Below are 10,519 nucleotides of genomic sequence, written 5' to 3' on the forward strand. Positions count from 1 at the left end.
GTTCTTCCACTGTCCACTCGCATCGCCTCTTACAGGTAGCTTTGTGTTACCTAGACTGCCCGTTATATCTGAAAGCTGAGAAGTTTTCTCCGCTACAATTGGCTTAACCAAGAAGGATAGTTGGGTTTTGCCGTGCCTTTCCGTTCGCCAGGTACCCAACAAGGCTGAAAGTTTCAAGAGCAGTTTCTACTTGCTCTAAAAGCCATCGAATATGTCAGTCCCGGAAAACAGAGTGCATCTCGGCACACCGTTTATAAAACTTGCTTTTCTTTGTTTGGCGATTTACTTGCGTTCGGCGAGAATAATAACGCAGCATCTAGGTTTCCTAATAAGGTCTTGCATTGATCCGTGCGGTAATTTGACTGTCGCAAGTGATTTATAGTTTTAGGCGACGTTTGAAGAAATAATGCTCCACGCACTGATGGTACTCTCTTAATACAACGAAAACTACAAATTGAATTACGTTAGTGTTATGTGTATTGCGAATTTGAACACATATTTGAGTCCTCAGGTTTTCATACATCTGAATTGGCACTTCACTAGGTCCCTTACTGCAGCGAGGTGGAGACTGATAACACTGTTCTATGTACATAAACGTACAAGCAAAACGGGCAATATTTATATCGGCAGAATGATATTAAAATTATGTTTAGGATTCAAGATAAACCTGTAAACTACACTTGTTTAGCCGATTACATCATATTCAGTCGTATCATTAACAAAGAGAAAAGGGTCTGATGAGAAAATAAATTACTTTTCCAGAGAAACGAAAATACGCAGCTAATGAAAATAAAACTAACAATTGGTCCACTTAGGTTATTGTACATACAATACCGAATCACTTCACGAGTTAGTAAAAATTACACAAACGTGCTTTCAAAACGTAGGTGATAAATTTAAGCATGTTTGAACAACTAACTAGAACATTACTTGAAGAGCCACTCTTTACTAATGATAAGCTGACAGTTCCTCTAAGAGGACTGTACACCAGCATCATGCACCATGCGCACTGGCAATCCTTTAATAGTAGAGATGCAGTAAGAAATACGTTTCTATTAAACTAGCGATAGTGAGTTTTCCACACACATTCATGTGGTTCCATTAAATTACTTCAAATGGACATCAAGGGTATTTTGTTTAAGTTTTTTAACAAGACCACGATTTTCTAGTCTATTATTGTAATCTGAGTCTAATCAGCTTGATGTCGACGGGTTTCTAAGTGCGAAGGTTCGTTCCTTCCACATAACTAAGCGCAGCCCGTTTCTGGTACAACAGAGACGTGGTTGCATTAACACTGGGTTGGTGTTCTAATCAGCAAGGCGTTAGATATAATGCTAGTGTTGTGTGTCTGTGTGTGTCTGTGTGTGTATGTGTATATATGTGTGTGTGAGTGTCTGTGTGTGTGTGTTTTGTAAAAAGGAAGGTGCAGTGAGAACAGATTTAAATCGAAAAAGATAATCGTAATTCACTCGGATGGCTACCGTTTTCGTCGCTAGAGAGCAGTGCCTTATGATGAGCAGAAATGGGCAGGCATATCTATCGAGATATCTGTGGAGAGACTATAGCATCGAGGGGAAGGATAACGAGGTGGAAGTTGCTGGAAGCAATGCATGCTAGGAACTAAGATTGTCATTTGATGTGTATTGCATCATGATTCTGATTTTCGTGTAGTTACATTTTTACAAGAAAGTGAATGTAACTAAATTTAATTTAATACCATTAAATATTGTCATCATATTTACGGGCATTAAATACTATCGAAAATCATTAAATGAAAATCTTTGTTAATTGTAACAATTATGGAGCTTTTTCTTCTCTAGTTGTGATTACTGTCGAAGAAAAACGCGGGACTGGTTAATATAACAGTGAAAATCTCTCATATTATTTTAACTTGTCTAATTTAAAGTTCATGACGAGCAGCATATTACACCAATTAATAACCTACCGATCTGGAAGACCATGATCTGAAGTTTATTGTAAATAAGAAACTTACCTAACGTTATTATCACATTACAGAGGGAGTAGTATTCAATAAAAGAGAAAAATAGAAGAACTTAAGAGGTTTTTGAGTTGACGTGTGCAGGGTGTTGGTTGTATTTAATGGATTGTGATGAATATATTTTTTTGGAAGTTTTAAACATAATTTTGATTGAATGAAAGATATTATGTTGTATTTTGCAGTGTTTCATTAACAACTTAGTATAATAATAATTGTTATCTTTTGAGTGGTGGTAGTCTGGATTTTCGCTTAGGCTATAGTATAAATCAATTTCATTGTGTTTTCGCCAACAACAGAATGCCAAATACTCCATTACAGGATTCCAGAAAGAGTTGATCTATCTGAGGTAACCCAGGAGAGCAATCTGTCATCAGATTGCCATAGAGTATACTCAACTGACTTACGTTGTAAGGTGTGAAGTATCATGGCAGTATCATGTTGGAGTTTTGAGCTCAGTTCTCATGCTTGCAGAAAAAAAATAATGTTTTAAGAATAGATCTGAGTTTTTCCAGGTACAGAAACGTTGGTTTGTTTTATCACTCAGATATGTTTCACCATAGTAGTGGCATCATCAGTGGTGTTTTCTATTTTATTTTCCTGAAATACACATACTCAGATTACATTAAGGTTACAGAATATGATACATCAGATTTTGTTGTTATTTCAACTATATATCCACCATACTTTTTGTTTTCAATTGTGTGTGTGTGCTGTAGCTGTCAACCAGAATCAGCCACAGGTCTAAATTAGTATAGCATGTTCTCTGCAAACATGAGGCATGTTACGAAATTCTCTGCATTGAATTTTTGTTTATTATCTAAGCTTTAAAATGTATGTTCTAGAAAAATTCGTGGCGTATGCCCGTTTTTAGCCTTAATATTGTACTATTTGGATAGTCCTGAGCGGTGACAAGTTTGTTTTTATATACCAAATGCGTTTCTGTGTAATTGAGCTGAACCTGTGGACATTGGTAAAAGTATTGTGAAGCTTAGGTATGGCGGACTGTTTGTGTGGTTTTTTATTGATCTATTGTGTTTCGTATACTGCCAGTGTTCACTCACGTTGTCTCCTGCTTGTTTGTAATTAATTCGTCTTACTATGTTGCTGTGACTTGGACACACGCTTCACTGCACAAAGTTACGTCTCTGATGGCTTTCCAACTGTTGTTTAATCACTGTTTTGTTTTGGTTTGAAGTCCGCCATCTTTGAATCGGTTCCATTTGTTTCCATTCTCGGCGTGTGCCGTTTTTTTTTAAATTTTGTGTATTCTGATGATTTGTTTAGAGTGTTGGATAATACTTTATTACATAGTATTGTTCGGTCATTTATCACTTTTTGCCCTATGTGACAGATTTTTAAAAGTGGTAAATTTCTTCTGTTATAAAAAATTGGTACAGATGATTTCAATGGTTTAGGATTTGGAGATCTGTTGATTAATTTTCATGAATTGCACTGCAAATGTGGAATGTGTGAAATTAATATTTCCGAGCTCTTAAATGTTCTCAGTCCATCAAACCACACTGAATATAACGTTTAACAAAATATGTATATCTAACAATCTTATTACTAACAAAGCCAAGGTGAATGTAAACAAAGTGTCATCTGCTGCAGAGTATGCAAAAAGGAAAGCAGAATCCGCATGGTTTCCTAAGAAAACCTAAGAACTGCACTCGAAGAAACGACTGCTCAACCCAATATCATACAAAACACACTTACAACCAGGCAACCAAATTAAACAGTCTGCAAGACTCTGTCATATTGCTGAACAGGTAGAAATCAAACATAGAAACGAAGTACAATAGAAGCTTGAGAAAAAAGACCAGAAACTACACAGACTGTTGAAACAAACCCACACAATAGAAACAACGGACACCAGCACGCAAACCATACATTCTATGAAAGAGTTGCCAATTTAACTGAAGTGAAGTTCTCAACACAGAAAGAAGAACTACTCCAAAAGGGATGCCAAGCACAGTCTAAACACACATGACACGCAAAGAACGATAGAAAACATCATTTTAGAAAGTGAATTTATATTAAAAAAGGAAGACTCGAAAGACACAGGAAATTTTAATGCAGGGATAACAAGAGAACTAATAGCGGAAGAAACCAGACAAATTATCAGAAAGAATAAAAATGCCATCAGTGATAACAAAATAACCACAGAGGAGAAAATAGCAACCCTGATACTCCAATCAGACATATGACTGATTTCATAACTGCATGCACACATTACTACAAAATCACGACACTTCTAATAACAGTACAAGCTAAGAAAACATTAATGACCTAATCAACAAAATCAAAGATATGAATGTACCCAATACAGCTACGCGAACCTAATTTGACATCACATCTATGTACACCCACATACCAACTGAAGAAATAATCAAAATAATGAAATACAACTAAGACAAAAAAACGTTATCCCACAAGAAGTGTCAATTATTTTGAAGATAATCACAGGACAGAATTATTTCAGGTTTAAAGATGAATTCTGTATCCAACAGGGAGGGTCACCCAAAGAGGCCTGCTGGCCAGCAACTTACTTAATCATCTTGAAAACGAAAAATAGTAAGTCAGTACTGATACCATTAAGTTGACAACATAATTTGCTGGATAGGTGAAACAGGTGACTGGGTGCTACAGTTACGCACAGACATCATACAGAAGTACACTTCATCCGTGAAACTGAAAGAGGTAAAAAAATAAATTTCCTAGACATCGCAAGACAAAATAAAAATCACGAACTCCAGTTGTCAGTATACCAAAAACCTACATCAATCCGTACAGTTTTTGATAGGAGGGTAAACCACACTAAATCCTACAAGTAGGCCAGCATCAGATATCTCCTACACAGACTGAACAGAAGTTCGATGAACAAAGATAGCTACTCACAAAAACTAAATATAATCAGGAAGATTGCCACAGACAATGGTTACAAAAAGAGCGCTGTTGACAAAGTAAACCATATAATAAAAACACGTCTGGCATGGAACACAGACAACACATCAGCAACAAGAGCACAACAGAGAACACACAAGACACAGAAAATGCAGAAACCGTTACAAGGAAACATGGCAAAACCTGACATTTGACAACAAAATAACACAAAATAGAAAACATCATGTGGAAACAAGATATAAGTGTGTCATATAAGACCAACAACACTCTGCACAAAAGATTGAAAATACCCAACACAACCATAGATAAATTCAACATAGCAGTTATACAGGGTGAACAGTAATAAAACCAATAAACTGCAGGGACAGTTTCGTGACTGGAAGTGGAAGAAAAGAGGTCCTATGAAGATGTGTCTGGAAATGGACGGTCAACGACAACAAATCGTCCTGGAGCACAGTAAGAGCAGCAGCGCATCCACGTCACAAGAGATGTTCAAAGTGACCTCCATGGGATTACAGGTGATAGGGATAGTTGTGGTTGTCATGCAGGGCACACAATCGTACTTTGCCTTACACCATGCTGGTGGGCCACTTGCCTGGAGATTGTATTAGGGTTCGTCTGATTATCCTGCAGGAGCGGGTCCTCCAAACATGTTGTAGACACCGTCTGCCGCCTCCCTGCACGTTCTTCTGTCTGAAAGGACCCATGATCACACAAACGCCCCAAAACGCTTGAAATGTTGTGTGATGTGGTTGGTGTCTGTGAGGTTACTTGTTTTGGTATAGCCGTGCTGCCTCTCGACCATTTGCATTTGCTTGGCCGTACGCAAACAACATCTCAGCTTGTTCCAGAAATGAATACCGAACCATTCAGCTGCTTACAGTATGCTGTGTCATTCACACAGCCTGCAACACAAAAGGGACGCACGACAAGTAGTCAAAGGAACTTTTATTCGTTAGCGCCATCTACTGTGGCAATGATGCATTTCTGGACACATGTTCAGAGGATCTTTTATCCTCCATTTCCAGTAAGGAATACGTCCTTGCAGTTTATCGATTTCATTAATGTTCACCCAGTATATCAGCTAATTTTCAAAGACTGTGATTCAGTATACATCGGACAGACAAGTAGTAATTTCAGGATCAGATAAATAGAACATTTAAGAGCACTAAACTCTGAAAGCACACATTCGACATATGCAGACCAATTCATCAAAAACACTCAACATCCCAGCGGCATAGAAACAGACCTCCAGTCCTAAAACACAGTAACCATTTGTATCAATTTTTAACAACAGAAGAAATTTACCACTTCTAGAAAGCTATCACATAGGGTAAAAAGTTATAAATGACCAAACAGTGATTCATCACTGTAAACGATTAATCGGAAGGCACAAAATAAATACACAACACACGAAAACACACACATGCAGGTAAACACACACACACACACACACACAAATAGAGAGAGAGAGCGAATATAAACAAAAGGAACAGATTCAAAGATGGCGGACGTCAAACCAAAACAAAACAGTGAACAAATGACAGTCGGAAAAGCATTAGAGACGTAAATTTGTGCAGTGAAACGTGTGTCCAAGCCACAGCAACATAGCAAGACGCAGTATTTGCAAACGAGCAGTGAAAACAGTGAGTAAACACTGGCAATATATGAAACATAATACATGAATAACAAACCACACGAAACAGTTCCCAATACTTTTACCGATCTCCACAGGTCCAGCTTAGTTAAACAAAAACACAATTCCTATATAAAAACAAACTTGTCACAGCTCATGAGTAACCAAATACTACAACGGTAACGCTAAAAACGGGCATACGCCACGAATTTTACTAGAACATAGATTGTAAAACTTGCATAATAAACAAAAATTTAAGGCAGACAATTGTATAACGTGCCTCATGTCTGCAGCGAAATTTTTTAGACCTGTGGCGGGTTTTGATTGGCAGCCACAGGACAGAAACAGTTTAAAATAAAAGGTGAAGCGGATATCTAATTTAAATAACAAAAAATCTGATGTATAATATTTCGTAACCTAGACATGATGTGTAGGTACGAATTTCAGGAAAATAAAATAAAGCACCCCATCGAGAATGCCGCTCAGTGATAAAGTAAAACAATAATTTGAGTACTTGCAAAAAGACAGACCCATCCTTAATTCATTACTATATTGGCAGTACTTCTGTTTTCGCCACGAAAGACTCTAGGCGTAAATAAGGAAAGGAGAAGGGAATTGAACCCTGAAGGAAGCCGCGTTTTATGCAGTTCAGTTACGAAATGATTTTGCCACAGGAACCCAGATACTCTAGAGACTACAGAGCAGAGGAATGAAAAGGACGGGCAGTACAAGGTCCACGTGACGGCTTGTGAGGGGAGCCACGTGTGCGGTGCGACGGCGGCGGTAAAAGCGGTCGGAACTGGGTTACGCCTCAGCTGCCTGCCTTAAACGAGATATCCCGCCCTCCGGACGCGTAGATCGCCATCTTTAGTGCTCGTCGGAGGAAGCGGCCCGATGCGGACGTCGTAATGAAATCCCGAGCTGTCGCCGGGACAGCGGACAGAGGACATTGTCTGTCTGCTTCTCTGACGCCCTGTCCGCGGTGTGGACCGAGGCGCATTGCGGGACCGCGACAGATCTAAGGAAGGGCTACGTTTTCCGGCGACATCACACGGAAGCGAAATACACACTCCACGGCGAGCTCATGTACTGCCCGCATGACATAACGCTTGTGGTGGCGGCGATGAGAGGTTCTTGCGCGGCCTGTGGCAGGTTGGACGTAAGTAGCGATGGGCTAAACCATTAAATACAAATAGTAGGTTATGGCATCCCAGCGACAGCCATGTGCAGGGTGTCCATCAAGTACCGTCATCATTTAAAGAAATCGTTACTTGGAAACTACATTGAGGTGGCAGAAGTCAGCCGGCCGCAGTGGCTGAACGTTCTAAGGCCTTCAGTCCGGAAGTGCGCAGGTTCGAATCCTGCCTCGGGCATGGATGTTTGTGATGTCAAAAATGGTTCAAATGGCTCTGAGCACTATGCGACTTAACTTCTGAGGTCATCAGTCACCTTAGAACTAATTAAACCTAACTAACCTAAGGACACCACACACATCCATGCCCGAGGCAGGATTCGAACCTGCGACCGTAGCGGTCGCTCGGCTCCAGACTGTAGCGCCTAGAACCGCACGGCCACTCCGGCCGGCTGTGTGTGATGTCCTTAGGTTAGTTAGGTTTAAGTAGTTCTAAGTCTAGGGGACTGATGACATCAGATGTTAAGTCCCATAGTGCTTTGAGCCATTTGAACCATTTGACAAAAATTATGGTAAACCTCATAATAGCGTGTCCGACATCCTTTTGCCTGGCGCAGTTCAGCAAATCGACGTATCATGGACTCAACAAGTAGTTGGAAGCTCCCTGCAGAAATATGGGGTAATACTGCCCCTATAGCCGTTCATAATTGCGAAAATGTTGTCGGTGCAAGATTTTGTGCACGGAATGACTTCTCGATAACGTCCCATAAATATTCTATGGGTTTCATGTCTGGCTATCTGGGTGGTCAAATCATCCGCTCGAACTGTCCACAGTGTTCTCCAAACCAAACGTTAATAGTTGTGGTACAGTGATGTGGCGTATTTCCATCCACAAATCGTTTTCTGGGAAGACGACATCCATGGATGGCTCTAAGTTGCGGAACATAACCATTTCCCACCAGTGACCTGTTCATTTGAACCAGAGGATCCAATCCATTCCATTTAAAGGCAGCCCACACCAGCCACCATCAGCTTGCTCAGTGCGCCGTTGACAATTTGGGTCCTTCCGTGTCTGTCCATCTTTTCAGAGATGGTTGAGGGACTCGCTTGTTTGATACTGGACGTCAAATCAAACACCATTCAGCCGTCTAATATAAAAATTAATTTATTTGGCTACTAGTTTCGGCGATTTACTACGCAATCTTCAGGCACCTGACCGACGTGTAGGAAGATTCCATCTCGGTTCTGGTCAAAATAGAGGCCAGCAATACTGGTATTACTGGATTTCTGCTTGCTGTAGCGATCACTTCACTTTGGCCGGCAGATGATGGTTGAAGTGATCACTATAGCAACCAGTATTGCTGGCCCCTTTTTTTTACCAGAAGCGAGGTGGAATCTTCCTACACGTCGGTCAGGTGCCTGAAGGTGGGGTAATAAATCGCTGAAAGTGGTAGCCAATTAAATAATTTTGGAAACTGGACGACTGAAAGGTGTTTGATTTGACTTGGGTCCTTTTGTTCGTGGGGTCTGCGCTACGTTGGAACCCGACCATCGGATCTTACTTATATGGATATCGTGTCTGTTCATTCGGACATGTCCGAAAGAACAGACACCATGAAACTTCCTGGCAGATTGAAACTGTGTGCCGGACCGAGACTCGAACTCGGGACCTTTGCCATTCACGGGCAAGTGCTCTGCCGCACTTGCCCGCGAAAGGCAAAGGTCCCGAGTTCGAGTCTCGGTCCGGCACACAGTTTTAATCTGCCAGGAAGTTTCATATCAGCGCACACTCCGCTGCAGAGTGAAAATCTCATTCTGGAAACATCCCCCAGGCTGTGGCTAAGCCATGTCTCCGCAGTATCTTTTCTTTCAGGAATGCTAGTTCTGTAAGTTCTGCAGGAGAGCTGTTGTTAAGTTTGGAAGCTAGGAGACGAGGTACTGGCAGAAGGAAGGCTGTGAGGACGGGGCGTGAGTGGTGCTTGGGTAGCTCAGTTGGTAGAGCACTTGCCCGCGAAAGGCAAAGGTCCCGAGTTCGAGTCTCGGTCCAGCAGACAGTTTTAATCTGCCAGGAAGTTTCATATCAGCGCACACTCCGCTGCAGAGTGAAAATCTCATTCTGGGAACAGACAAAAAATGGTTCAAATGGCTCTGAGCACTATGGGACTTAACATCTGAGGTCATCAGTCCCCTAGAACTTAGAACTACTTAAACCTAACTAACCTAAGGACATCACACACATCCATGCCCGAGACAGGATTCGAACCTGCGACCGTAGCAGTCGCGCGGTTCCGGACTGCGCGCCTAGAACCGCTAGACCACCGCGACCGGCCTGGGAACAGACACCATGTCCATATAACTATACAGGGTGTTACAAAAACGCACGGCCAAACTTTCAGGAAACATTCCTCACACAAAGAAAGAAAATATGTTATGTGGGCATGTGTCCGGAAACGCTTACTTTCCATGTTAGAGCTCATTTTATTAATTCTCTTCAAATCACATTAATAATGGAATAGAAACACACAGCCACAGAACGTACCAGCGTGACTTCAAACACTTTGTTACAGGAAATGTTCAAAATGTCCTCTGTTAGCCAGGATACATGCATCCATCCTCCATCGCATGGAATCCCTGATGCGCTGATGCAGCCCTGGAGAATGGTGTATTGTATCACAGCCGTCCACAATACGAGTACGAAGAGTCTCTACATTTGGTACCGGGGTTGCATAGACAAGAGCTTTCAAATGCCTCCGTAAATGAAAGTCAAGGGGGTTGAGGTCAGGCGAGCGTGGAGGGCACGGAATTGGTCCGCCTCTACCAATCCATCGGTCACCGAATCTGTTGTTGA

The 10,519-nt window shown here is 41.2% G+C and overlaps 1 non-coding gene across 1 annotated transcript; it reads left to right on the forward strand.

The window, feature by feature from the left end:
* The first annotated feature begins 9,647 nt into the window (after nucleotides 1-9,647).
* Nucleotides 9,648-9,722, forward strand: Trnas-cga. The gene has a single exon. It is a non-coding gene; the product is annotated as a tRNA-Ser (tRNA).
* The last annotated feature ends 797 nt before the right edge of the window (nucleotides 9,723-10,519 follow it).

This window comes from Schistocerca americana, chromosome 6 (genome assembly GCF_021461395.2).
Source record: "Schistocerca americana isolate TAMUIC-IGC-003095 chromosome 6, iqSchAmer2.1, whole genome shotgun sequence".
Classification (NCBI taxonomy): Eukaryota; Metazoa; Arthropoda; class Insecta; order Orthoptera; family Acrididae; genus Schistocerca; species Schistocerca americana.